Raw genomic sequence first — 27,196 nt, forward strand, 5'->3', positions numbered from 1 at the left:
GCATATCATAATTAACTTCACTAAAGTTAATATGAAGGAGAAAATTCTGAAAGCAGCCAGACGTAACAAATCCATTCCCTACAAAGGGAAGAATATTAGAATGACTGCAGAGTTCTCTGCTGAAACTTTTCAAGCTAGAAGAGGGTGGTCATCTACTTTTAATCTCCTAAAGCAAAATAACTTTCAACCCCGGATCCTGTATCCAGCGAAACTGAGTTTCATTTATGATGAAGAAATTAAATGCTTTAATGACATTCATATCTTGAAGAAATTTGTCATAACCAAACAAGCTCTTCAGGATATTCTCAGACCTATCCTCCATAATGACCAGCCCAATCATCTACTACAAAAGTAAACTCACTCAGAAACTTTTGATCAAACTCCAAATTCCACAGTGGTGAAAGGATTAAAAATGTCCACTGGACTTTTGAACAACTCGATACCAAAATTTTACCAGACTTATCAATATTCTCCATTAATGTGAATGGCTTAAACTGTCCTCTAAAGAGGCACAGGTTAGCTGACTAAATACAAAAACTCGGGCCAGATATTTGCTGCATACAAGAGTCACATCTTACCTTAAAAGACAAATATAGACTCAGAATGAAAGGATGGTCATCCATATTTTAGGCAAATGGTAATGAGAAAAAAGCAGGTGTTGCAATTCTATTTGCACACACAATAGGCTTTAAATCAACAGAAGTAAGGAAGGATAAAAATGAGGACAATTAATGACAATTAAGGTTATGGGGGGGAAGCAGAAAGAGGGACGGAGGGAGAGGGGTGGGGCCTTGGTGTGTGTCACACTTTATAGGGGCAAGTCATGATTGCAAGAGGGACTTTACCTAACAATTGCAATCAGTGGAACCTGGCTTATTGTACCCTCAATGAATCCCCGACAATAAAAAAAAAAAAAAGCAATGGTAATAAGTACTCAAAAAAAAAAAAATGGTCACTTCATATTTGTTAAGGGTAATACTCAATATGATGAGATTTCAATTATTAATATAAATGCACCCAACCAGAATGTACCTCAATTTATAAGAGAAACTCAAACAGGCATGAGCAACTTGATTTCCTCCAGTTCCATAATAGTTGGAGATTGCAACACTTCCTTGGCAGTGTTCGATCGATACTAGATACTACAATAAGAACCTGAGCAAAGAAATTTTAGATTTAAACTTAACCATCCAACATTCGGATTTAGCAGACATTTACAGAACATTTCATCCCAACAAAATTGAATACACATACTTCTCATCAACCCACGGAACATACTCCAAAATTGATCACAACTTAGGTCACAAGTCTAACCTCAGTAAATTTAAAGGAATAGAAATTATTCCTTGCATCTTCTCAGACCACCATGGAATAAAAGTTGAGCTCAGTAACAACAGGATCTGCATACTCATACAAAAACATGGAAGTTAAATAACCTTCTGCTGCTTGATAGCTGGGTCAGAGATGAGATTAAATAGGAAACTGCCAAATTTTTGGAACAAAACGACAATGAAGACATGAATTATCAGAACCTCTGGGATACCGCAAAGTCAGACCTAAGAGGGAAATTTATAGCACTGCAAGTCTTCCTCAAGAGACTGTAAAGAGAGGAAGTTAACAACTTAAAGGGACATCTCAAGCAACTAGAAAAGGAAAAACATTCCAACCCCAAACTCAGCAGAAGAAAAGAAATAACCAAAATTAGAGCAGATTTAAATGAAATTAAAAACAAAAGAATTATACAACAGATCAATAAATCAAAAAGTTGGTTTTTGAAAAGATCAATAAAATAGATAAAACTTTGGCTAACCTAACCAGGAAAAAAAGCATAACATCTCTAATCTCATCAATCAGAAACTTCAAAGACAAAATAATAAGAGATTCCTCAGAAATTAAAAAAATCCTTAATGAATATTACAAGAAACTTTATACTTAGAAATATGAAAATCTGAAGGAAATTGACCGATACTTGGAAGCACGTCACCTTCCAAGACTTAGCCAGAATCAAGTGGAAATGTTGAACAGGCCAATATGAAGTTCCAAAATAGCATCAACCTTACAAAATCTCCCTAAAAAGAAAAGCCTGGGACCAGATTGTTTCACGTCAGAATTCTACCAAACCTTTAAAGAGGAATTAATACCTAATTTACTCAACCTGCTCCAAAATGTAGAAAAAGAAGGAACACTACCCAACATGTTCTATGAAGCAAACATCACCCTGATCCCCAACCAGGAAAAGACCCAACAAGAAGAGAAAATTATAGACCAATATCACTAATGAATATAGATGCAAAAATATTCAACAAGATCTTAACAAAAAGAATCCAGCAATACATCAAACAAATTATACATCATGACCAAGTCTGTTTTATCCCAGGGTCTCAAGCCTGGTTCAATATACATAAATCTGTAAGTATAATTCAGCACATAAACAGATTAAAAAACAAAGACCATATGACTCTCTCAATTGATGCAGAAAAAGCTTTTGATAATATCCAGCATCCCTTCATGATCAGAACACTTAAGAAAATTGGTATAGAAGGGACGTTTCTTAAACTGATAGAGGCCATCTACAGCAAACCCACAGCCAATATTGTATGGAATGGAGTTAAATTGAAATCATTTCCACTCAGATCAGGAACCAGACAAGGCTGCCCATTGTCTCCATTGCTCTTTAACATTGTAATGGAAGTTTTAGCCACCACAATTAGGGAAGAAAACGTGATCAAGGGTATCCATATAGGGTCAGAAGAGATCAAACTTTTGCTCTTCGCAGATGATATGATTGTATATCTGGAAAACACCAGGGATTCTAACACAAAACTCATAGAAGTGATCAAGGAATACAGCAGCATCTCAGGTTACAAAATCAACATTCATAAATCGGTAGCATTTATATATATATATGTATATGTATATATATATCAACAATAATCAAGCTGAAAAAACAGTTAAGGTCTCTGTTCCATTCACAGTAGTGCCAAAGAAGATGAAATATTTGGGAGTTTATCTAATAAAGGACTTGAAAGATCTCTGTAAAGAGAAGTATGAAACTCTAAGCAAAGAAATAGCTGAAAATGTTAACAAATGGAAAAACATACCATGCTCATGGCTGGGAAGAATCAACATTGTTAAAATGTCCATACTACCCAAAGCAATATACAATTTTATTGCAATCCCTATTAAAGCTCCAGTGTCATACTTTAAAGAGCTTGAAAAAATAATACTTCATTTTATATGGAATCAGAATAAACCTCGAATAGCCAAGACATTACTCAGAAATAAAAACAAAGCAGGAGGAATCATGCTACCAGACCTCAGACTGTACTATCAATCGATAGTGATCAAAACAGCATGGTACTGTCACAAAAACAGAGAAATAGATGTCTGGAACATCATAGAGAACCAAGAGATGAATCTGGCTACTTACTGTTATTTGATCTTTGACAAGCCAATTAAAAACATTCAGTGGGGAAAAGATTCCCTATTTAACAAATGCTGCTGGGTGAACTGGCTGGCAACCTGTAGAAGACTGAAACTGGACCCACACCTTTCACCATCAACTAAGATAGACTCTCATTGGATTAAAGATTTAAACTTAAGACATGAAACTATAAAAATACTAGAAGAGAGTACAGGGAAAACCCCTGAAAAAATTGTCTGGGTGAGTATTTTATGAGGAAGACTCCCCAGACAATTGAAGCAGCTTCAAAAATACACTACTGGGACCTGATCAAACTAAAAAGCTTCTGCACAGCCAAAAGCACAGTAAGTACAGCAAGAAAACAGCCCTCAGAATGGGAGAAGATATTTGCAGGTTATGTCTCCAACAAAGGTTTAATAACCAGAATCCACAGAGATATCAAATGTATAAGCAAGAAAAGAACAATCTCATCGCAGGCTGGGCAAGGGACTTGAAGAAAAACTTCTCTGAAGAAGTCTCTACAGACATATGAAAATATGCTCATCATCATTAATCATCAGAGAAATGCAAATCAAAACTACTTTGAGATATCATCTAACTCCGGTAAGATTAGCCCATATCACAAAATCCCAAGACCAGAGATGTTGACATGGATATGGAGAAAAGGGAACACTTCAACGCTGCTGGTGGGAATGCAAGTTAATACATTCCTTTTGTAAAGATGTTTGGAGAACAAAAATAGACCTGCCATTCAATCCTATAATTCCTCTACTAGGCATTTACCCAGAAGACCAAAAATCACATCATAACAAAGATATTGTACCAGAGTGTCTACTGCAGCCCAATTCATAATTGCTAAGTCATGGAAAAAGCTCAAGTGCCCATCGATCCATGAATGGATTAATAAATTGTGATATATGTAGACCATGGAATATTATGCAGCCTTAAAGAAAGATGGAGACTTTACCTCTTTCATGTTTACATGGATGGAGCTGGAACATATTCTTCTTAGTAAAGTATCTCAAGATTGGAAGAAAAAGTATCCAATGTACTGAGCCCTACTATGAAACTAATTTATGGCTTTTACATGAAAGCTATAACCCAGTTATAACCTAAGCATATGGGGAAGGGGGAGAGGGAGAGGAGGGAGGTGGGAGGTGGCTGGAGGGAGGGTGATTGGTGGGATTACACCTGCAGTGCATCTTACAAGGGTATATGTGAAACTTAGTAAATGTAGAATGTAAATGTCTTAACCCAATAACCAAGAAAATGTCAGGAAGGCTATGTTCACCATTGTGATGAAAATGTGTCAAACGGTCTATAAAACCAGTGTATGGTGCCCCATGATCGCATTAATGTAAAAATAAATAAATAAATAGATAAAGACAAATCCAGAGTTTAGATAAGAAGTCAAGGATAGAAGAATAAATATGGAAGTCATAAGCATATGAATGGTATTTTAAGCAGAAGTACAAATGAGTTTCACTAGGGAGAGAATATAGTTTGTGAAGATGAGGGTTTGGAAACTGAACCTTAAAAAATTCCCTCATCCAGGAGGAAATGGGGGTAGTGTAGTGGCATAGAAGCCAATATCAGAGAAGTATTTATTCACAAGATGGGAAAATCCACCTGTACTGGCTGCTCATGAAAACATAGGGGAGAAGCCAAAGGGTCAAGATAGAGTAATAAGTTTATTATCTGACAAACCTCTTCTGATTCAAGCACATGCACACCTAAAATATAAAACGAAAATTAATTGCACAGCCAGGTTCACAAACAAGATAAACAATATTCCCATGTATGTAAATGGAAGACAATAGAATATGACCAGTGGAACAAAAGCCTTGAACAGACAACTGGGCTGGAAGTCTAAGGGTGCTTATGAAATGGACTGGGGTTTTAGAAGGTTGATCAGGTTCACTAAGTCAAGAGCAGGGGTAGGCTTGATAGTTATACTCTATGTCATAATCTGGGATTATGACATATAAAAAGCATTCAATCTGGGGTTGTTCAAAGGTGACAGACATAGTCACATGACTAAGACCTATAGCAACATCTTACTATGGGGCAGAAATTCAGTCTATCCTATAAAGCCTGGATCTCGACTGGCTTTCTAGAGTTTCTCTTTATAGAGCTGAGTAGACCTCTGAATAAATGGAGTGGCCCCAAACTCAGTCTTCCAACCTCTTCCCTAGCTACATTAGCTTCTTGGTGACACAGTTCATCCTCACATATGGAAACACCACCCATATTCTGATGACTCCTAATTGTATACTTCTGGCTTGGAGTTTTGCCCTAACCTTCAGATTCCCATCTAGCTACCTACTTGATATCTCCACGTGGATGTTCCAAAACTGTAATCCTGGTATTTTCCCCCTAAACCTTGTTCCTCTCATAGTCATATCCACCCTAGTTAATGTAACTGCCTCTATGAATAAATTTCAATTGCCCACTTTTTTTTATAATCTCCTCCCTTAACTTCTTAAACTTCTTGAGTTGTTTCCCAGCTATGAGGGAATTTTTACAAGATAAAGAAGTTGAGATTCTGAAAGCCCATAAGCAAGATTTCTGATGCCAAGAATCATCAAGTCATCCCTCAAAACCTGTCCCAGTGCACGTGGACCCTCCTTTAAAAGTCCATGATTACTATTGGTTGGGGAGATGGATTTGAGTCTATTTTTCCCCTTCTCCCAGCAGATGTCTTTTGCATTAATATTCCTTTTATCCTTAGCAATCCTTATCATCTTAATAACTGGATCTTTGTGCAGTGAGCACCTGAATCTAGACCGAACCCCACCTTATGGTTTTAATAGCATTAATTAATAGCAACTTTCTACTGAGGAGATTACAATTGGTGTAATTCTTGGCTCTTGTCTTTCTCTCATCTCACATTCCAATCTGTCAGCAAATTCTGACAACTCCACCTTCAAAACATGTTGAAAATATGATCACCTTTCCTTAGATTCACAATTACTACCGTGGATCAAGATGCAGTTATCTCTTACCTGAATTATTGCAATTCCTTAAAAGCGGACCCTATGGTTATACTACCATCGTGCTATTGCCTAATCTCAATATGACAACCCGAGTGAGCTTTGAAATGTCAGTAACTTTATAGCACAACTTGGCACAATTTTTTTTTTTTTTTTTTTGCAGTTTTTACCTGGGGCTGGGTTTGAACCTGCCACCTCCAGCATATGGGGCCAGTGTCCTACTCCTTTGAGCCACAGGTGCCGCCTGGCACATTTTTTTTTTTCAATTCAGGTCAATGTGAGGCTACATACAGCCAGGCCACAATATTTGAGTTTAGCAGGTAGAGTCCCTCTTGTAGTTGTGTCTCACACACCAAAGGTATGCCATACGCCCTTACATTGTGCCCATTAAGGTAGAGCATTGTGCCCATTAAGGGGTAGATAGTAGTGGGATTATGGGGTGAAATGGGAGGTCTAATTTGAGTTCTCTGAGCATTCTCCATCCTTCTTTCCAAGGAGGTTGCATTAGCTTGCAGTCCCACCAACAGTGTAAAAGTGTTCCCTTCTCTCCATATCCACACCAACATCTACAACTTTGGGACTTTGTGATGTAGGCTATTCTCATTGGGGTTAGGTAATATCTCAGGGTGGTTTTGATTTGCATTTCTTTTTTTTTTTTTTTTTTTTATTTTGGCCAGGGCTAGGTTTGAACCTGCCACCTCTGGCATATGGGACCACAGCGCCCTACTCCTTGAGCCACAGGCGCCGCCCGATTTGCATTTCTCTGATGATTAGGAACAGTGAGAATTTTTTCATGTTTGCTAGCCATTCATCTGTCTTCATCAGAGGAGGTTTTGTTCATGTCTCTTGCCAAGTGATAGATGGGATTGTTAGCTCTTTTTTTGTTAATTAATTTGATTATAAATCCTAGTTATCAAGCTTTTGTCCAATTTGTAATATGCAAATATCTTTTCCCATTCTGAAGATTGTCTTTTTGCTTTACTTGTTGTGTCCTTAGCTGTGCAGAAGATTTTTAGCTTAATTAAGTCCCATTTGTTTATTTTTGTTGTTGCAATTGCCACCGAAGTCGTCTTTATAAAATCTTTCCCCAAGGCCGAAATCCTTGATAGTTTTTTCCACATTTTCTCTAGAATTTTTATTGTTTTATGTCTAGATTTAAATCTTCAATCCATCTTGAGTCAATTTTTGTAAGTGGTGAAAGGTCTGAGTCCAGTTTCAGTCTTTTGCATGTGGTTATCCAGTTTTCTTAGCACCATTTGTTGAATAAGAGTTTTTTCCCCGCAGTTTATGATTTTGTCTGGTTTATCAAAGATCAGATGGCAAGTAGAGGCTGTTTTCATCTTTTAGTTTTCTATCCAGTTCAATATATCTATGTCTCTATTTTTGTGCCAATATTATGCCGTTTTGATTGCTTTGGATTTGTAATGTAGCCTGAAGTCTGGTAGAGTGATGCCTTTGGCTTTGTTTTTATTACTAAGAATTGCCTTGGCTATATGGGTTTTCTTCTGGTTCTATGCAGAATAAAGAACTATTTTTTTCCAGTTCTTCCAAGTATGATGTTGGTACTTTAATGGGACTGCATTGACTCTGTAGATTGCTTTTGGTACAATAGACATTTTAACAATGTTGATTCTTCCCAGCCAAGAGCATGGTATGTTCTTCTATTTGTTAATGTCTTCTGTTATTTCTTTTCTCAAGGTTTCATAATTCTCTTTGAAAATTTTTCCTTCTCTCTAGAGTAAATGCCAAAGTCTTTATAGTGTGCCACACAATATGCTGATTCTCCAACTTCTTTTTGTAGATTTTTTGCCTTGCTCATTTTACTCCAGCCTTACTGAGCTCTGCTGTTCCATGCACACAGACATACCTACTTTTGTTGCAGAAGTTGAACTTGCTTTTCTTTCTGACTGGAACGTTCTTTCTCTAAAGAGTCACAAGCCTTGCTCTCTTATTCCCTTTAATCTTTTCTCAAACATTATATTTCAGTGAGGTCTTTTCTGAACATTCTATTATAATGAAAGCTACAAAATCCATTATAGACATATTCTACCTCTACCTTCCCTGTCTTATTTTTCTCCATAGCATTCTGTTGATTTATTAAACATAGTACACAAGTATTTATACATGATCTGTCTCTCCACCATTGGAAAATAAAATTCATGAGATCAGGGATTTTTAAAAAATTCAGAAGTCTGTAATTCACCACTATATTCCTACTGCTGAGGACTCTGCTAACCACTGGTAAGTTCTTAATAAATATTTGTTGAATGAATGAATAAATGAGACAAGGGTCAATGGAGACAAAGAAGGAAAACAACAAAAAACAAAAATCCCATAGGCAAAAACCTCACCTCCTAAAAATGAGTCTGTGAAACAGAATTACAATGCATTTGAATATATTTTCTGCTTAGACAGATAAATCCATGTGGATGAGATGGATACATCTCAAAAACATATTGGTAAGAAAAAAAGGCAACATTCATAATGATATGTAATACACCATCTAGACAAAGTTTGAAAACACAAAGAATGATACTATATATTGTTTAGAGATGCATGTATATGCAGTAATCATGTCAAAACTTTCAAGGGAATGATGAACGCCAGTGAAGAAGAGAGAAAACCTTGGTCCTCTCAGAAGGCACCTGAAAGAGTCCAAATGCAATAAGGGCCATGGAAGCCTCAGTGAACATGCCCAGTAGGGAAGGAGAAGAATGGATAGATAGGGAGAAACCAACAGTTCCATGGTTATGGGGGCCTGATGAGATGACCACTTGAGCAAGATGGATGGGGGTTGTTAGCTGTTTCGCAGAATTTTTCCTAAGATTTCCTCCTCTAACTGGTTTCATAAATGTCATGGGACACTTACCAGTGTTGTTGAGTAAGTATTGTCCTTTGCATTTTCAAATCACACAGCTGGCCATTTCTCCCAGGGTCAACAACCACTTCCAGGCCTGAACTAGGAAATATTCCACAGCAGTTGAGCTTGTGCTTGGAGCATGCATCTCTATGCCCTGGTGATGAATCTAGCCTGTTGGTCCCAAATTTCTATTCACCTGTAGTAAGTTTTCTGCTAGATCTTCCATGATCCTTTCCAGCTGTGGGGCAAGCACTATTCTATTCCATTGACATGGTCATAATGAATTTCAGAGTTGGCTACGGGTCCAATCCCTTTACTTGTGTGTGATTCGTCAGTTTCCTGCATTAATTAACTCCACTTTTCTGTGGTCTTCCAGCCCAAAAGTATATGGGTATGCTGAGGAAGGTGCATATGGATGGCTATTTGCAGAGCTGAGAGAATCATCACTCCCTATAAACATTTTCCAAAAGTAAAACCTTTTAAATAAAACAAATAGTATATTAAAATGTGCTTTGTGTTGGCCAGGATAAAAGGATGTTAATGGAAGAAATGTGAAAACAAGAACCATGCTGAACCGGTAGTCAAAGGGCAGGAACTTCTTTTTTTGTTGTTGTTTTTGAGAAAGAGTCGCACTTTGTTGTCCCGGGGTAATAGCTCACAGCAACCTCAAATTCTTGGACTCAAGTGATTCTCTTGCCTCAGCCTCCCAAGTAGCTGGGACTACAGGTGTCAGCAACAACACCCAGCTATTTTTTAGAGATGGGGGTCTCACTCTTGCTCAGGCTGGTCTCGAACCTGTGAGCTCAGGCAATCCACTCTCCTCAGCCTCCCAAGTGCTGGGATTATAAGTGTAGCCACCATGCCCAGCCATGCAGCAACTTCTTACAAGCTGCTGCCTGCCTCACCAGCCACTGGAATGGCCCTCTGGTCCCATCACCATTGAGGGAGCCTGGCTTTGCCTGAGGTGAGAGGGTTGGGGGAGAAAATGTTAAGTTACCTGGGGTTAGTAGCTGTGCCACAAGCCAATTGTCTTTTTATACCTTTGCGCTTGTTTTCCCTTCATCTAGAAAAACTTTCTTCCCTGTATTTCCAAAATTCTACTCATCTTCCAAAAACCAATATAAACACCTTAAACTTTCTCTGATATCTCAAGATCAAAGTTGCCTTTCTTTCCTCTGATTTCAAATATTTTTTGACTTTCTGGGTTAATATATTTTCTTTGTGTAACATTTACCTTCCTTATCAAACTGTCGATGCCAAGTAGCACTATCTTTGCTCTCAGCAGAACATTTTAAGTAAAGACTCAGTCACTATCTGTAGGAGACACCTGAAAAGAAACACCTAGATAATAGGGAACAGGGAAGGGATTGGTCTCTCATTAAAGAGCACAAGAGCATGTACATCATTGCTTGGCAGTCTCCACACCTGTGGTGTAAATAGCCACTGGATCACTTCTATAAATAGCCATGGGAGAAGCTAGTTGGGGATCCTATAGACTGACTGCTACACCTTGAGGTGCTCTGGCACCTCTGACCTGACTGAAACTATGGGCTCCCCGGCACTTATGGGGAGCCTTACCCTGAGCAAGCTTGTACAGTGGTCCACGTCCTGGCAGTTTCATGGGCTGGGGCCGGTGACCTAGCATCCCAACTCTGACAACTGTCCACTGAGTTGAAATATAATGTGTATTATTGAAGGAGAAATTAGTAATTCTCACTAAAATCTTTTGCTCTTTTCTCCTTTCAGGAAAATACCCCCTTGAAGTTAGGTGTGCCCACGTGAGAGCAGAAACACTTTGGGCAACAACATGAGAGCAGAAATGAAATGTTTCACTTCTGAGCTGGAGCAGGAGAGATTTGTGTGCACCTCCCCATGCTCTCTTCCCTTGCTATGGGGGCCCATGTAGCGGTGAGGCTGTGTCCCCAGTGGGGAGGGGGCAATGCTGAAGACAGTTGCCCTGGAGAGGTGCCCAAACCCAAAGAGCACTTTGAATGAAAAAGAAATTAACTTACGATGGGTCACACAACTGAGATTTGGGGGTTGTTTGTAACCACAGTATAACTTACTTTATCCTGAGATACTTAGTAGTACAGTGGCAAAAGACTTCATTTTAAAAACAGAGTGAGAATGAGAAAAAAGATTTGAATTCAAATCCTGTACTTGCCACTTCATGGCAATGTGACTTTTGAGAAGTTTAGAAAAATCTGATATCTCACTTTTTTATCTGAAATGAAAGCTACTCTACCTACCTTTCTATTATCCAAAAGATTATAGGAAACACTGAGTAAGTATTTACCTTATAATAGGTGCCCAAGAATATTATCTATCGATCTATCCATCATGCATATCTTATATTTATGTGCTTTGTTACCTAGCACAATGCCCAGAAAATACCAGGACCTGGGTAAAGTTGGCTCATTAATCTGAATATTTATAATAGATTACCTATAGATTATATAATGAGAGGCCTAGAGAGGTACTCAAGAGGCCATTTCTAAATTTAAAAGAATTCAAATAAAGCCTGTGTATAAAGTTGACCCTGACTTTTAGAGAATTCAGAGGGTAATGTGTTCTTAAATAATGAACTGTACTTGAACAATGTCTCCTGTGTGTGGGTCCCAGCCCTGCAACGTATGTCACATACCAGACCTCCTTGTACTTGCTGCCTTGTTCTTAGACGATTGTTCTGTAATTAACCTTGGAAAACTCCCACCCTTCATTTTCATTCCTCTTGTATCCTTCCCAATATATCATTTAGCCAGTTCAGGATTTTGGCTTGATTCAGCTTCTAAGGATTTGATTTCTCAGACTCATTACACACTGGCAATACGCCATAGTCATCAATATTAGCCATTCCTATTTAATAGAAAATTAATTATTTTACTTAATAAAATTCATGGGTTTTTTTAAATTGCTGTTTGCCTAAGAAAGACTTGAGATTAAAAAATAGCCTTGTTAAAAAATGGTATTATGTTTTAAAAATCTAAACTTAGTCATAGAAGGATTTAAAGAATGGCTTGGAAGACTTGATGTCAGGAAAAGATCATGGGCTTTGGAATGAGAAAAGGATCTGAATTCCGGCTTCTTCACTTGACGACTGTTTATTTGGGATAAGTCTGTTTTATTTTTTTAAAACCTCTCTGTCTCTTTTCCTGTATCTGTGAAGTTCAGATAATAATAATATTTACATTTTAAATTTGAAGAGTTTTATGAAATAATCCATGTAAAAACCATAGCAGAGTGCCAGCTATAAAGTTAGCCTGGATGAAAATGTGGGTCCCTGTCATCACGGAAATTATAATTTACTAAGGAGATGAGAGGATACATTTGAAATTGAAGAAGGAAGAGCCCTGTAGAATTAAACTTGAGTGAGCACCTTTATTCACAGGTAAGACAATTAAGGGCTGACTTCTCTGATAAGAACTTCATGTGCACCAGGAGGACAGAGGAAGAAAATGCCAGTGAGAGCAGGAGTTAAGAACTTCAGTGCTCAGAGAACCTTAGAGACTTTAAAGGGAAGCCAAGGCCGTGATGCACGATTTGAGATTTATCTCAACTCTGAAGAATGGATGCAACTTGGATACATGGAGACACTAGGTGGGTGGCAGAAGTGACAGCATGAGCTGCTGTGTGCTATGACAATAGAAAATAAATTTTCCTATGCGGAAAAGAATGTGATAATTAGCTGACTGGAGTTGATAGTTTGCCATAGGGACCAGCACAAAAAATCGCAGAGAAGGGCTGCATCCATTTAGAGAAGTTTTGACATACACAGTTACTTTTACTGGATCCTGATGGCAATTTAGTCTCTATAGGATTGTGAGATGGTGAGATGTTGTTTTTGTGTGATTGTCTCTAGCTGCTGTGTCTGCGGGATGGCTTCAGACGTTAAGACGCACGGGGGTAGCGCAACTTGTTCAGAGACTCTGGGAATCATCCTGGGGTGAGAGAGAAAGACTTGGAGTAGGGCGGTGCCTGTGGCTCAGCGGGTAGGGCGCCGGTCCCATATGCCGGAGGTGGCGGGTTCAAACCCAGCCCTGGCCAAAAAAAAAAAAAAAAAAAAAAAAGACTTAGAGTAGTGGCCAGTGGGAATAGAGGATGCACACTGATCTCTGCAGCCGTTCTCAAGAAAGCTGTTGTAGGGTTGGTGGGAGAACCCAAACAGGACACTAAGAAGAGGTAACAGTCAGGATGACCTAGATAAGCATCTGTGCATCAAACTCAGAAAGTTCATCCAGCTCACCAAAGAAGTCTTTGAAAACTTCCTTTTGTAAAACAGGCATTAAAATCTAAATGATGAATAAGATAGAACAAAACTTGGATGTTGTTTTAAAGTGGTATTTATGTTGATTTGTGTATTGGAAGGGACAAGGTAAATATCTTTGCCTGGCATTTAACTTACCTATAGACTCAAAACAGGAACGTGGATTTTCTCTATTTAGTGCACCTGATCCACTTTTGCATCATGGAGTCAGCAGCTCAGAAGAAAACTTAAATAAGGTTCTGGTCTCCTGTAAGTGTGGAGCTGGTTTCTGTAGCAAGGAAAGGCTTGCTCCATTGTGGCAATCATCATATGACCCAAAAATTCCTCCTATGGTTGGTGTTCACTCCTCGTGCAGGCCTGACCCTACTCTCGCCCTGTCATCAATGGTGGTTATGCCTGGACTCTTCCTTTGTTAACAACAGGCTCATATTCAGGTAATGCATCCCAATGGGGAGCTGGAAAAATGTCACAATGTCAAAACAAATTGAACTAAATTAAAAATGTGCTAAATGGAAAAAGAAAATATGCACAAACTCACATCTTTTAGGACATGTTCCCCACCACCAAAAATAAAATAAAATAAAATAAAAATCTGTCTAAAGAGAACAAAACCAGAGAGATTATTTAGTCCATTCAAGTGGCTTCAGTTAGAATAGTGGTTCTCAGCTCTGACTGCATAGGAGAATCATATGGAAGCTTTGAACAGATACCAATCCCAGGACCCAGAGAATCTAACTGGGGTGGGGGGAGCCTTGGACTTCAGGGAGTTTTGAAATCTGCCCAGGTGATTATTATCTACAACCAGGGTTGAGACAGACTCTTCTGTACCCTGGCCTGGGTACTTATTAAGTCTATAAAAATACCAAAGTCTGGGTCTAACACCTGAAAGATTCTCATCTAAATAGTCTTGGGCAAACCCCAGGCATTGTTCTATTTAAAAGCTGTCCAGGTGATGCTTATGTAAAGCCATTCTGAGAATCCATGAACTGAGTGGTGGCTCCCAAACATCAAAATCCCCTGGAGAGGTCGTTAACAGGACAGCTTGCTGGATCCCATTCCCTGAGACTCTGTTTCAGCAGATGTGGGTGAGAGGGGAGAATTTATATATCTAACAAGTGCCTAGGTTAGGGTGCTGCTGTCAGTCTGGGCACAATACTTTGAGAACCACTAAAGTAAAATTCATCCTTATTAAAAATATCTTCAAAACAGATTAGTCTCCTTTGTAAATATCTTCTAATACTTAGGCTTCCCTTAATCCAACCCAACTTGTTTTCTTAACAATGATATAATATACAGGTCTTAGTTATTTGAAGTTGAGATGATTAGTGAATCTATATTAGGGTAACTAATTACTAATTAATGACTTCACTTTCTACCTCCCAAAGCCTTTTTGTTTGTTTGTTTATTTATTTATTTATGTCAAACCCAGTTCTGAAAACATTTAAGTAAATAATTACTAAGCCATCCTAATTTGATTTTCTGCTACTAAGGGTTAAGATCCACTGAACCACACTAATTTTTAAAAATTCTGTAAACACAGGGTGGCACCTGTGGCTCAGTGAGTAGGGCACTGGCCCCATGTGCCAAGGGTGGCGGGTTCAAACCCGGCCCCAGCGAACTGCTAAAAAAAAAAAAAAAATTGCTGGGCGTTGTGGTGGGCGCCTGTAGTCCCAGCTGCTTGGGAGGCTGAGGCAAGAGAACCGCTTAAGCCCAGGCGTTAGAGGGGTTGCTGTGAGCTGTGATGCCACAGCACTCTACCCAGGGCCATAGCTTGAGGCTCTGTCACAAAAAAAAAAAAAAATTCTGTAAACACAAAAGAGTAAGAGGTACTGATGAGACACCATTGTCGATATCACACAATAAAACTAAAGTTAAGGTCAGGTTGACCCATAGTGTAGGAGATGCCATTTACTAAACCCAAAAGAAAACAAATTGTGACTTTTTTTCTGCTTGTAAATGAAAGAAGATATTTTGAAGACAAGATTAATAAAACATTAAATAACTAGGAAGAAAGACTGATCATTAAAGATGTTCTGTAATTCAAACCCAGCCTGAACAATGGCTCTTCTCATTCTGCTGCTTTTTAACTACAGAAATCACAGCTCTTCCTGGATTAGGTCTCTCCTGTCATCTCCAACAGGTGCAAAGCTAATTTTCCAAAGACCAAATCTACAAAAACGATTCATGCTTTCTGCCTCCCTATTTTTCTTTCCAAGCTAGTTTTTCCAGAAAACGTAAAAGACCAGCCAAAGCATGGACTGGCACAATGACACAGCAGGTGTCAGCCACACCAGTCACTGGATGACTCTATTGCCGGTTCTTTTCAGCATGGATTATAGTTTCCAAGGGAAACAATACAGAGAAGGCTCAGGAGCATTGCTATAAAGTAGGCAATTGGAAATCTTTCCCCAAAAGACACAGTGTGATTGTTAGGAGAGGGCTGTTCAATCCCTTAAAAGTTTGAACTGAAAAAAAAATCTTTTGAGAAAATACAAAAATAAACTTGTTCTAGACGTTAAGTGTAAAAGAGGCATTATTCAGGTGATGTGTTGACAGTGAATTAACTGAGGGGATATTTTCAACTAGAATTGTGTGATAGACACTTTACACATTATTAATGCACATGTACTGGGAAACATGAAATTTGAAGGCAAGCATTGTGCTAAGTCAACCCTCTACCTAAAAGTCAATTACACTTTGTCTATAAATCAAGGTCAGTTAATTAAATGAAAGTCTTTTCATCCCTAAATACTCAATTTCACCATTGTGCTTAATCATGACTATCTTACAGAACATCTTTAAAAACCCATAGAAAAAATTAAAAGAATAAATAATATATATTAGAAAAACAGAATAAATGCAAGGAAATTTAAATATAAGTAATATAGTTTGCATGATTCTTTAAACAGATGATACAGTAATAGTAATTGTAGTACTCTTTAATTGCATAGAACATGTCTATTTTTGAATTAAGGGTTTTATCATTAAAATAACCATGTTAAGTAGGTAAAGCACATTATTATTCCCATTTGACAGATGCATAAATTGAGTCAAGGAAAAGTTAAATGTCTGCTAAAATCATACAGCCTGTTGGTAACAGAACTGAGAATTGAAGGCATATCTTCTTAATCCCAGCATTAGATACCTCTTCTTCAAAGATACTGTCAGAATATAGAAAGCAAAAGTTAAACTACAAGCATCATTCTGCCTTCCATATTTATTTTTCTTAACAAGTAATTAAAGAAAAAAAAAAACACTTGGAGATCAGGCATACAAAATGCAGCCACTTTGAAAGAGTCTAGAAATTGCTTAAAATGTTAAACATAGAATTTCCAGATGATCCAGCAATTCCAATCCAAGCCACGTACCGAATAAAAATAAAAATACATGTAATATCCACATAAAAACTTATACATGAATGTGAATAGTAGTAAAAACAACCTAATGTATATCAATGATGTATGTATAAATAAAACATATTATGTACATAACAATGGAATCTTATTTGATAATACATGTAAAAATAAATGAAGTATTAATACATTCTACAACATAGATGAACCTCGACAACCATAGGCTAATTGAATAAAAAGCAGTCACAAAGAACATATCTTATGAGCCATTTATATAAAATGCTTTGAGTAGGAAATTTTATAGAGATAGGAAGTAGGTTAGTGGTTGCCTAGTATTGGGGGACATATAAGGATTAGGGATATTGATTAATGGTCACAGTTCCTTTTGCGATGACAAACATGTTCTAAAATTGATAGTGGTGATATCTGCCCAACCCTGTGGATATACTAAAAGACATTGAATCATTTACTTTAAATGGATGAATTGTGTGGTAGGCGAGGTATATCTCAATAAAACTGTCAAAAAACAAACAGCATCCTGTATTTCAAATGGTGTCCAAGGTCATCTCTGTATCTAGAGAGAGAAAAAAAAAATTATCTTCCTTCTCTTTCACTCTGTTCTCAATTAGTTCCCAGTTCTTAGGATCCAGAACTCAAAATACTGTGATGAGTACTTTGCAAAATATAAAAGCTGATTGGTTTTGATTTGCCTGAAATTTGTACCCAGATGTAGCGCGTGAGTGGGTCTTTTGAGTTTTCAATAACTTAACAATATGAAGGACTTTGTATAGAAAGATACAGTCTTTCTGTGGAAAGGACACTGAATGTTCTTTGGTCTTCTGTGCATTTTTTGCTTCTGTCCTCTCACCAGCATTCTTGTGCTACATCATCTCACATTTCCACATAGCAATTTAACTTCAACTCCAGACCATTTGACTGGTGGATGGAAAATCACTGTAACCACAACTTAATGGACTTCCCATCTTTCCTTCTTATAGTTCTCAAAGAACTGGCTTTAAACATTTCCTCAACCCACCTAATCACTTGCTTACTAGAATATAATAAAATAAAATTTGCATAAAACCATTCCCTTAGTAACTATCCACACAATTAGATACAATGGCTCTCTCGTTTTGAAAGATAACTACAGTGTTCTCTTTTCAGATCCAAAGCTAAGGTAAATCAAAACAGTGTATTTTAAAAAATCATTAGACAAATAGATGCATCTAAACAGGCATATTAAATAATAAAAGGAGGTGATTTCATCACGTGCAAAAAGCTGATAAATTTTTCTCATTTAATTAATTACAGATATTAACTCTTTGATGGAAAGATCTAGTTTTTATTAATTATCATTTCCTTCAATTCCTTGAATAATGTGAGTGAATGAATAAAGAAATGAATGGGTGAAAGACTGAATTAATCACATCTCATTTTTAACAAACAAAAGTCAAAAACCTGTGACATGCTTACTAACATTCCTTAGAATTTTTGCTGCTACTTACAATTGTGATCAGCCTATAATGTTGAAAAGCTCTGAGGAAAGAATCCCACATTAATTGCAAACCATCATTATAGAATCATGTCCTTTACCATGTGAAGCAGATGTATTTTTCATGCTGTCCCAAAAACTTTGATGATGGGAACTTGCAAAGAAATAAATTATGATTTAAAGAAAGGTCGAAAATAATCTATTCCAGCTGTAGTTTGAGAAAGCTAATTTGAATTTAAAAGAAAACAAAGATGCTTTTTTACTTCTCTTTTCCATTCATGATTTTTAATATTGTGGACCCCTAACAGATGCAATTGCATGACATCAACAGAGAGCTCAAAAGGGATATTCAAAGGGTAAGAAATCTACCAATGGTTTGGAGAATTCCGGATTAATTCATTGGAAAAGCAAATGATGTATGACTGGCCAGACAAGTTGGTTCTCACTCAAGACAGCACCCAAACTTCTTTCCCTGTTCTGGTGCTGCATCCAGCCTCCTCCCATTATGGTCACTGTGGTTTTGCTTAGCACATGATTTGTTGTTCTGTCAGACCAGTGGTTCTCAACCTTCCTAATGCCTCTTAATGCTGTGACCCTTTAATACAGTTCCTCATTTGTGGTGACCCCCAACCATAAAATTATTTTTGTTGCTACTTCATAACTGTAATTTTGCTACTGTTATGAATCATACTGTAAATATCTGATATGCAGGATGTATTTTCATTGTTACAAAGATCATGACCCACAGGTTGAGAACCACTGCATCAGACAATTCTCAACCTGTAGGTCTTCAAGAGCTTACTGAGATCTTGCTGTCTGGGAGTATACCCTTGCATATTAGTCACAGAGAAGATGTGGTCTAATTCCCTACAAGGCCTTATGATCTGCTAGAGAAAACTCATCTTTCTTCTACTACTCATTATTTCTTATCATCTTCTCATTTTATCACTGAAGCTTTGGGGAATTTAGTATTCTCTGAAACTTCAGGTTGTTATGCTTAAGTTATTTCAGTGAGGTCAGACTTTTCAGTTATAGAACAGATGATTTTCTTGAAATTTTTTCTTAACATAAAAAGGATCCTACTGCAGATTATCTGAAATGAACATATTTGGTCAACTCCCAACTATTCTGGTCAGATTAGCTTCCTTTGGGACTCATACTATTTAAAATTTTTGCCAAATATTCAGAATACTTCTTTTGAAAGAATTATGTGGAGGATAGCTTATTTGGCAAAGTAATATCACTAAAGATGTGAAAATAAAATTACTTATCATACAAAAAATACTCAATAAATTCAAATGTGAGATTAGACTTGGCAAAGTCCATTTTATTGATTTCTTGGAATTATAATAAGTCTCCAAATATTTGTCATGTATGTGCTATTTCCAGATATACTATTTATTCTTAAAATTATTATCTATGTACCAGGAGAAATTTTAATTTTATGCTCTGTTTATTTATATAAATTGGGATTCCCTAATGTGACTATAGGTATTTAGTGTATATGAAACACTAATTTTGTGTTTAGACTTGGGTCCAAACTCTAAGATATCTCCTGTATATGCAAATATTCCATAATCCAAAAAATCCTAAATTCAAAATACTGCCATTCCCAGCATTTTGAATAATTGATAATCAACTTGTATCTGATATTTCAGATAGAAATAAGTTCAGCTGCTAGAAAGTTAAAGAAATACTTAAATTTCTCTGTTTCTCCTAATCTCTTTCTTCTAAGATAACAGTTACCAAAATAAATCATGTACATCATGATAAGAAGTTAATATTTCACATGGTTGAAACCATATGGAGTATGATTTCCAACTGTAACAAAATTAAACCAGAAATCTAGATAATAAGATATCTGGAAAATTCCAAGCATTTAGAGGTCTAAATCACACCACTACATAAACTATAAGTAAAAGAAGAAGTCAAGAGTGAACTACAAAGAGTAAGTTTAATATAAATGAAAAAAATAACAAAATTTAAGAGATAATCAATTATTTAGAGTTTTTGCCAAAATTTCCAGAAGAAAAATAAGATAAAATATTAATAGGATCAGATAGGCAAAAGTTTTTAGGACAAAACACAAAAAGCATGAGTCTTAAGGAAAAAAAAATTATGAATTATATTTCATCAAAATTAGAAACTTTTGTTCTTTGAAAGACACAATTTAGAAATCAAAAGGAAAGCTCCAGACTGGGAGAAAACATTGGTAATACATATTTCTGACAAATAATTTATAACTGGAATACATGAAGAACCCCTTCAACTTTAAGACAATTTCAAAAATGAGCAAATATTTGAACAGTAAGTTCACAAAACAAAACATATGAATAACCGATGAGAACATGAAGAGATGCTCAACATTAGTCATCAGGGAAATAAAAATTAAACAGCCTCAATAAAATGACCCCTACATTTCTAATACTATATCTAAAATTGAAATAACAGGTAGTGCCAAGAATCTCTGAGAATAGGAAACAACCGAAATTGTCATCATTGCTATTGGAAGAAGTAAAATTTTGTGACCACTTTGGCAAAGAATTTAGCAGGTTCTTCTTATAAGGGTAAATGGCCATTTGTCATATAACTCAGCAATTCCACCCTTAGATATTTACTCAAAAGAAATGAACACATATGTATATTCACATGAAAATGTGCACATTAATGTTCATAGCAACTGTGATCATAACAGTAAAAAGTAGGAACCAAAAGTCTGTCAAGAGGTGAGTGGATAAGCAAATTGTGATACATCTGTACAATGGAATGAGTCTTGGAGACAAAAAGAAACAAATTTCTTATATACACAACAACATAAGTGAATTATGACTTAAAAAATATACATAAAGGAATATGTACGAACTGCATGATTCCACTTACATGCAATACTACAAAAGGGAAACCAATTTTTGATAATAGAAAGCATATCGGTGATTGTCAAGGGCCTAGGATGTGGGGTGTAAAGTTGGGTTCCTGGGAGGAGGAAGGGACTTTTTGTTTGGTGGTAGTTATTTGAGCATATATGTTTGTTAAAACCCATGAGCTACTAAAAAGTGCATTTTATTGTATGCAAAATATGTTTCAATTAAGTTGATTAAAGATGACCAAAGAAATCCTACCAAGATCAGCTTTGTATTGATGAATGAAAGTATGTAATTTTCCCCCTTGCTTCATATTTATTTCTCTCATTCCTAATTTTTTTAAAAATGTGCAAGTATTTCTTGTATGGTGAAAAAGTGTCAGTATTTTAAAAGCTTTTATACAAATTTCCATGAAGAGTTGCTCTATTCTATTTTATCCTGTCTCGTTATTTCTTCACTTTTTTACAAATTGGAGAGTTAAATGAGTATTAAAGAGGATATTTAATTTGTTCCCATCTTCAGGTTCTCTGAGACTATTTTAAAGTAAAATATCCCTCACATGGTTTTCTACGTATTTTATTTGCCAGAAAATCATGTGAGGTGAAGAGCTCAGCAGAGCTATTGTTTATGATCACTCTGCCGCCTCTTCTTGACCTCTGTGGAGTAAAAGTTCAGCCTCTTTGGAATATAAGGGATAGTGTTTCTTTTAGCATTTCCACGGGGAGGTGCTGACCTCTCCTTGTTCTCGGGTCTTAAAGCCTTCTTAGCAAAGCTAATATTGGAGACTTCCAACTTTTACAGGCAGTCTGATTAAGAAGGTTGTTGAAATGGTACAGGGGGTAATTTTGTGTACATTAATTTAAAAAGTAAAAAGAAATACCGTGGCACAAGGCCATGTTGCCCTCTACTACTTAGTAAATTTAATTAAATTGGCCTATTCCTAGGAGAGGTTTTCTGCTTGAGTTTGAATAGTTAGTGCAGGTAAGGTTTACAAAACTCTGTTTGGATAGGTGTTCAATTAGATTTTCCAATTTAGGCTGCACTGAGCTGATATACATTTTTGAGCCATTCGGTGCATTTTAAGTTTCTAATTTTCTGGGTCATGTTTTCCAGTACTGTGGGAACTAAAAGAACAAACTTGATGAATGAGTGAAATCGAAAAGGAAGCAAAGCACTCGTAATAGATGGAAAGAGCCCAAAGAAAATATTCACGTCTCTTCTTCATTTATCTTTTAGTGGCAGTTCTTATTAGTACCATTCATTCTCTTATTCATTCTCATGTGATCTGCATTTATTTATTCCCTCATTTGTTCTTTCATTGAGTGCATAGTAAGTATCCAGGCCTCCAGGACATAAAGACAAAAACAGCTACCATTTTATGAATTCTTAGGTTTCTAGCATTGTATACATTTTGTCTCTAATTTTTAAATCATTTAATATGGAAACAAGGCCTAATTAACCTTTTCTTTCTTTCTTTTTTTTGGCTGGGGTCAGGTTTGAACCTGCCACCTCTAATATATGGGGCCTGCACCCTACTCCTTTGAGCCACAGGCACCACCCAGTTAACCTTATTTTCTATATGAAGAAAATGAGACTGAACTAGGACTTGAACTCCAGTATCACTAACTGAATTTATTTCACTAAACCGTCCTCCCTCCCAAATCAAATTCTAGAGACAAACCAAGAAGGTCTATGTAGATCAAGACAGCATAAAAAGCTGAAAAAAAGCAGAGGTCTAAAATGTAGGAATTCTGGTCCCAAGTCCTAGCCCTGAAAAATTAGACTTGTGATCTTAGAGAGATAATTTACCTATAGGGTACAGATGTGTAAATATCCTATAAAACAGGGGAAAACAGGGGATGTATTAAATTATTTTTATGGCCCTGTCTCTTCCAGTTCTAAACATTTCAAATCTTTTCATTTTGCCTTGAAAATTGTGAACACTGGAGTATTTAATTGTAACAAATTTTCTAATTTTTCAAATTACCTTGTTTTTCTTTTCTCTCTTTTCTAACTAGCTCATCCATTGGCTTCAAAGATAAAGAGAGGTATTAGGTATCTAATTTGAGGGGAGATCAGATATTGAACTATGTGCTGATTCCAAATAATGTCAAGCAACTTGTAAGTCTAGGAGCTCGTAAACTCCAGTTTCTAACTTTCCTTTTGGCATTAGTCCTTCAACATAATAAAATGACACTCTCAATTTCATGATTTTCAAATTCTTTTATCTTAATGAATGAATAAAAGAAAAAGTTGTGTTTGCTGAGCTCAAATCTCACCAAGTGTGAGAAAACTATCTCAGCTGTATGTCCTGTTACAGAGTGTTCTTGGAACTTCTCATATGTCATTCTGTCTGTTCATGTGCAATCTGATAACTAACTGCAATTAGCAAATGAAATATTTATATATGCTGCCACATAGTCAGTCCATATGTGCAAAATATTGCAAATTCCCCAGTAGCATTTAGCATCACCCACTGTTATGTTAGTTTCTTGAAATAGACCTTATGGTGACTTGCGAAGTACGCCCCAAAAGCATGCAATTTCCTTGCTTTACAGGTTTATAGCAGAGCTCAAGTCAGCCTTAGTGAGGTTTGTTCTCTAACAAAACTCAGCCCCACCAGCATAGAACTATCTTTCTCTTTTTTAATTCATGTGTTTAACTTACAGTTAACCCCGTGTCCTACAGAACGTTGTACATCCACGTGAGCCAGCCAGTTACTGTTTGTTCATAAAAATTCTAGCCCTTTCCCCAACACAACTCACTGAGGATCCATAGGGAGAGTCTCAAAAAGGAAATTTAAATCTTGAACAGATACACCCTTTCTATAATCAGCCCATGAACAATAAGACGAATTTGTTGACTTTTTAAAGTTTTCTCAAAACCAAAACTTCATAATTGAAAAGAAGACACTCATTAGATTCACTTTTGTGAAGTAAGGAACATTCAACAGTCAAAAGAATGTGGGGCAGCTGTCCTGAATGAAATGTCGGTACTTGTAGGCTCCTCCTCCTAAGTCAGATCACATTACACGGATAAAGGAGCAGAAAGTAAGGGAGTGAGATTCTACCTGCATACTTAGGTTTGTGGGTAACCTTATTTACCAGAAAAGTTCAAGTGTTCTAATTAAATCACGACACCAGAGAGAGAAAGTAGAGGGGACACTGGAGAGGGAGCTATGAAGAACACAAAATGATTGACATGTCCCTTGTGCTGGGATCTGGTACTTGTGCTACTGAACTAATATCACAGCCAATCCACCTTGCTGAAACGTAGTGAGCAGAGAAAGGTCCTGGTTATTAGACCAATATAAGTGAGGATGTCTCCAACGAGATACAGCTAATGTCTACTTCCAGGGGATAACGATGCCATTAATTGATGACTTCCATGTTTTTTATGACTGTGGTTTTTTATAATACAAACCTTGTTAATCATGCAGGGTCTCTTGAAACATACTATTCCACAGCTCTTAAGAACACCCTTGTAAATGAAGATTTCATTCTGCAATAATGGCGTTATGTCACCACAGTTTGAAGCAGAGATAGATGTCTTATTCCCTTTCTTTTTATATTGTAATAGATTTGTGGTGGGATAGTTTAAGAGGTTCCTGCTCTCTCAAACTGTTCTCTTCAAGTGCTGACCATGAACTGGGTTCAGAGATGATTTGAACACTTAACATTCTCAAGGACAAAAATTTTTCCTGTCCTAGCAAAGAGAGCAAGATAGAAAGAAAAGATTATTTTATCACTCCGCTTTATTGCCACCAAGGCAAATGTACAGACGAGGGAAAGACTAAAAAACACACATTTTGATACTGAGCTTGTCCTGCCTAACTGTGTACTGTATAAATTAATGGCATAAATGTCTACAAAGGAATAAAAATATACAGTGCTATTTAAGTAATGATTTAAACAAATACAGCATATTTTCAGTTAAAAAATGCTAACGTGGCCACTCGCTGCCAAATCTTTCTGGAAGGCCTGTCGGCCACACTGTTTTCCCCACCATGACAGATTGGAATTAATTGAAAAGTTGCTAGTTTAGAGCTGTCGCTGAAAACTTGCATGGTGAAATAAAATTGGCCTGGTGATTGTCCTTCAGTCTATTTTTTCCATATCCTCTTTATCCTGGTCATCATTTTTTAAGGAACTAATATGAATATTTTCCAAGGCCATCAAAAATATTTAACAATGAGGGATACCTAAAGCTGCTTAGTCTCAGGGGTCATGGCTGTTCTCGATTCTCATTTCTTGCCAGCAATGAACTTTATGTGCTCTATTTATGACATAGGATGTTTTTTAAAGAGCTGCTTGAAAACTAGTTAGCATGTGCTCAGAATAAGGTGAGGAGAGAAAACTGGAATAAAAAAATGAAGATAAGTCCCACACCTTTCTCCACTCACAAAAATTGATTCAAAATGGATAAAGGACTTAAATTTAAGGCATGAAATGATAAAAATCCTCAAAGAAAACATAGGAAAAACACTGGAAGATATTGGCCTGGGGAAAGACTTCATAAAGAAGACTTCAGTGGCAATTGCAACAACAACAAAAATAAACAAGTGGGACTTCATTAAACTGAAAAGCTTCTGTACAGCAAAGAAGACAACCAAAGCAAATAGACAACCTACACAATGGGAAAGATATTTGCATATTTTGAATCAGACAAAACTTGATAACTAGGATCTATAGAGAACTCAAATTAATCTACATGAAAAAAGCCAACAATCCCACATATCACTGGGCAAGAGACATGAATAGACCCTTTTCTAAAGAAGACAGAGGAATGACTAACAAACATATGAAAAAGTGCTCATCATCCCTATCTATTAGAGAAATGCAAATCAAAACCACCCTGAGATACCATCTAACCCCAGTGAGAATTGCCCACATCACAAAATCTCAAAACTTCAGATGCTGGCATGGATGTGGAGAGAAGGGAACACTTTTACACTGCTGGTGGGACTGCAAACTAGTAGAAACTTTTTGGAAGGAAGTATGGAGAAACCTCAAAGCACTCAAGCTAGACCTCCCATTTGATCCTGCAATCCCATTACTAGGCATCTACCCAGAAAGAAAAAAATCCTTTTATCATAAGGACACTTGTACTAGACTGTTTATTGCAGCTTAATTTACAATTGCCAAAATGTGGAAATAGTCTAAATGCCCACCAACCCAGGAATGGATTAACAAGCTGTGGTATATGTATACCATGGAATATTATTCAGCCATTAAAAAAAATGGAGACTTTACATCTTTTGTATTAACCTGGATGGAAGTGGAACACGTTAGTAAAGCATCACAAGAATGGAGAAGCATGAATCCTATGTACTCAATTTTGATATGAGGACAATCAATGACAATTAAGGACATGGTAGGGGTAGGGGAAGGGGAGAGCAGAGAGAGAAAAAAGGAGGGAGGAGTGGGGAAAGGAAGAGCAGAGAGAGGGAAGGAAGGAGGGGGTGGGAACTTGGTGTATGCCACACCTTTTGAGGCTAAAACAGGATTGCAAGAGGGACTTTGCCTAACAAATGCAATCAGTATAACCTGGTTTCTTGTACCCTCAATGAATCCCCAACAATAAAAAAAAGAAGAATTAAAAAAAAAATGAAGATAAGTAAGGTGAGAGGTAGAAAATCAAAGAGTTAGTGAGTCTAACTGTCCCAGGGGGGGATGTTTGTTGCCATATTTTTTTAGGTCACTTTTTCTTAAATTTCTGTTTGATGCATATTAACTGTATGTGACATGGAGCATCCTCATGGATGAAGTAGGTCTCAGAGAGTTGTCATCTAATGGTCCATATTTCACAAAATTTATCAAGAGGTTTCTATGTCCACAGCCACACTGTATGCAAGTTTTATGAGCCTTTGCAAAGGAAATGGAAAGCATGGTTCTTATCCAGGAAGTAATAACCTGCTTGTAGCTCAGTAAGTACCAATAAGTAATTGTC

The sequence above is a fragment of the Nycticebus coucang genome, chromosome 16 (assembly GCF_027406575.1).
Source record: "Nycticebus coucang isolate mNycCou1 chromosome 16, mNycCou1.pri, whole genome shotgun sequence".
NCBI lineage: Eukaryota > Metazoa > Chordata > Mammalia > Primates > Lorisidae > Nycticebus > Nycticebus coucang.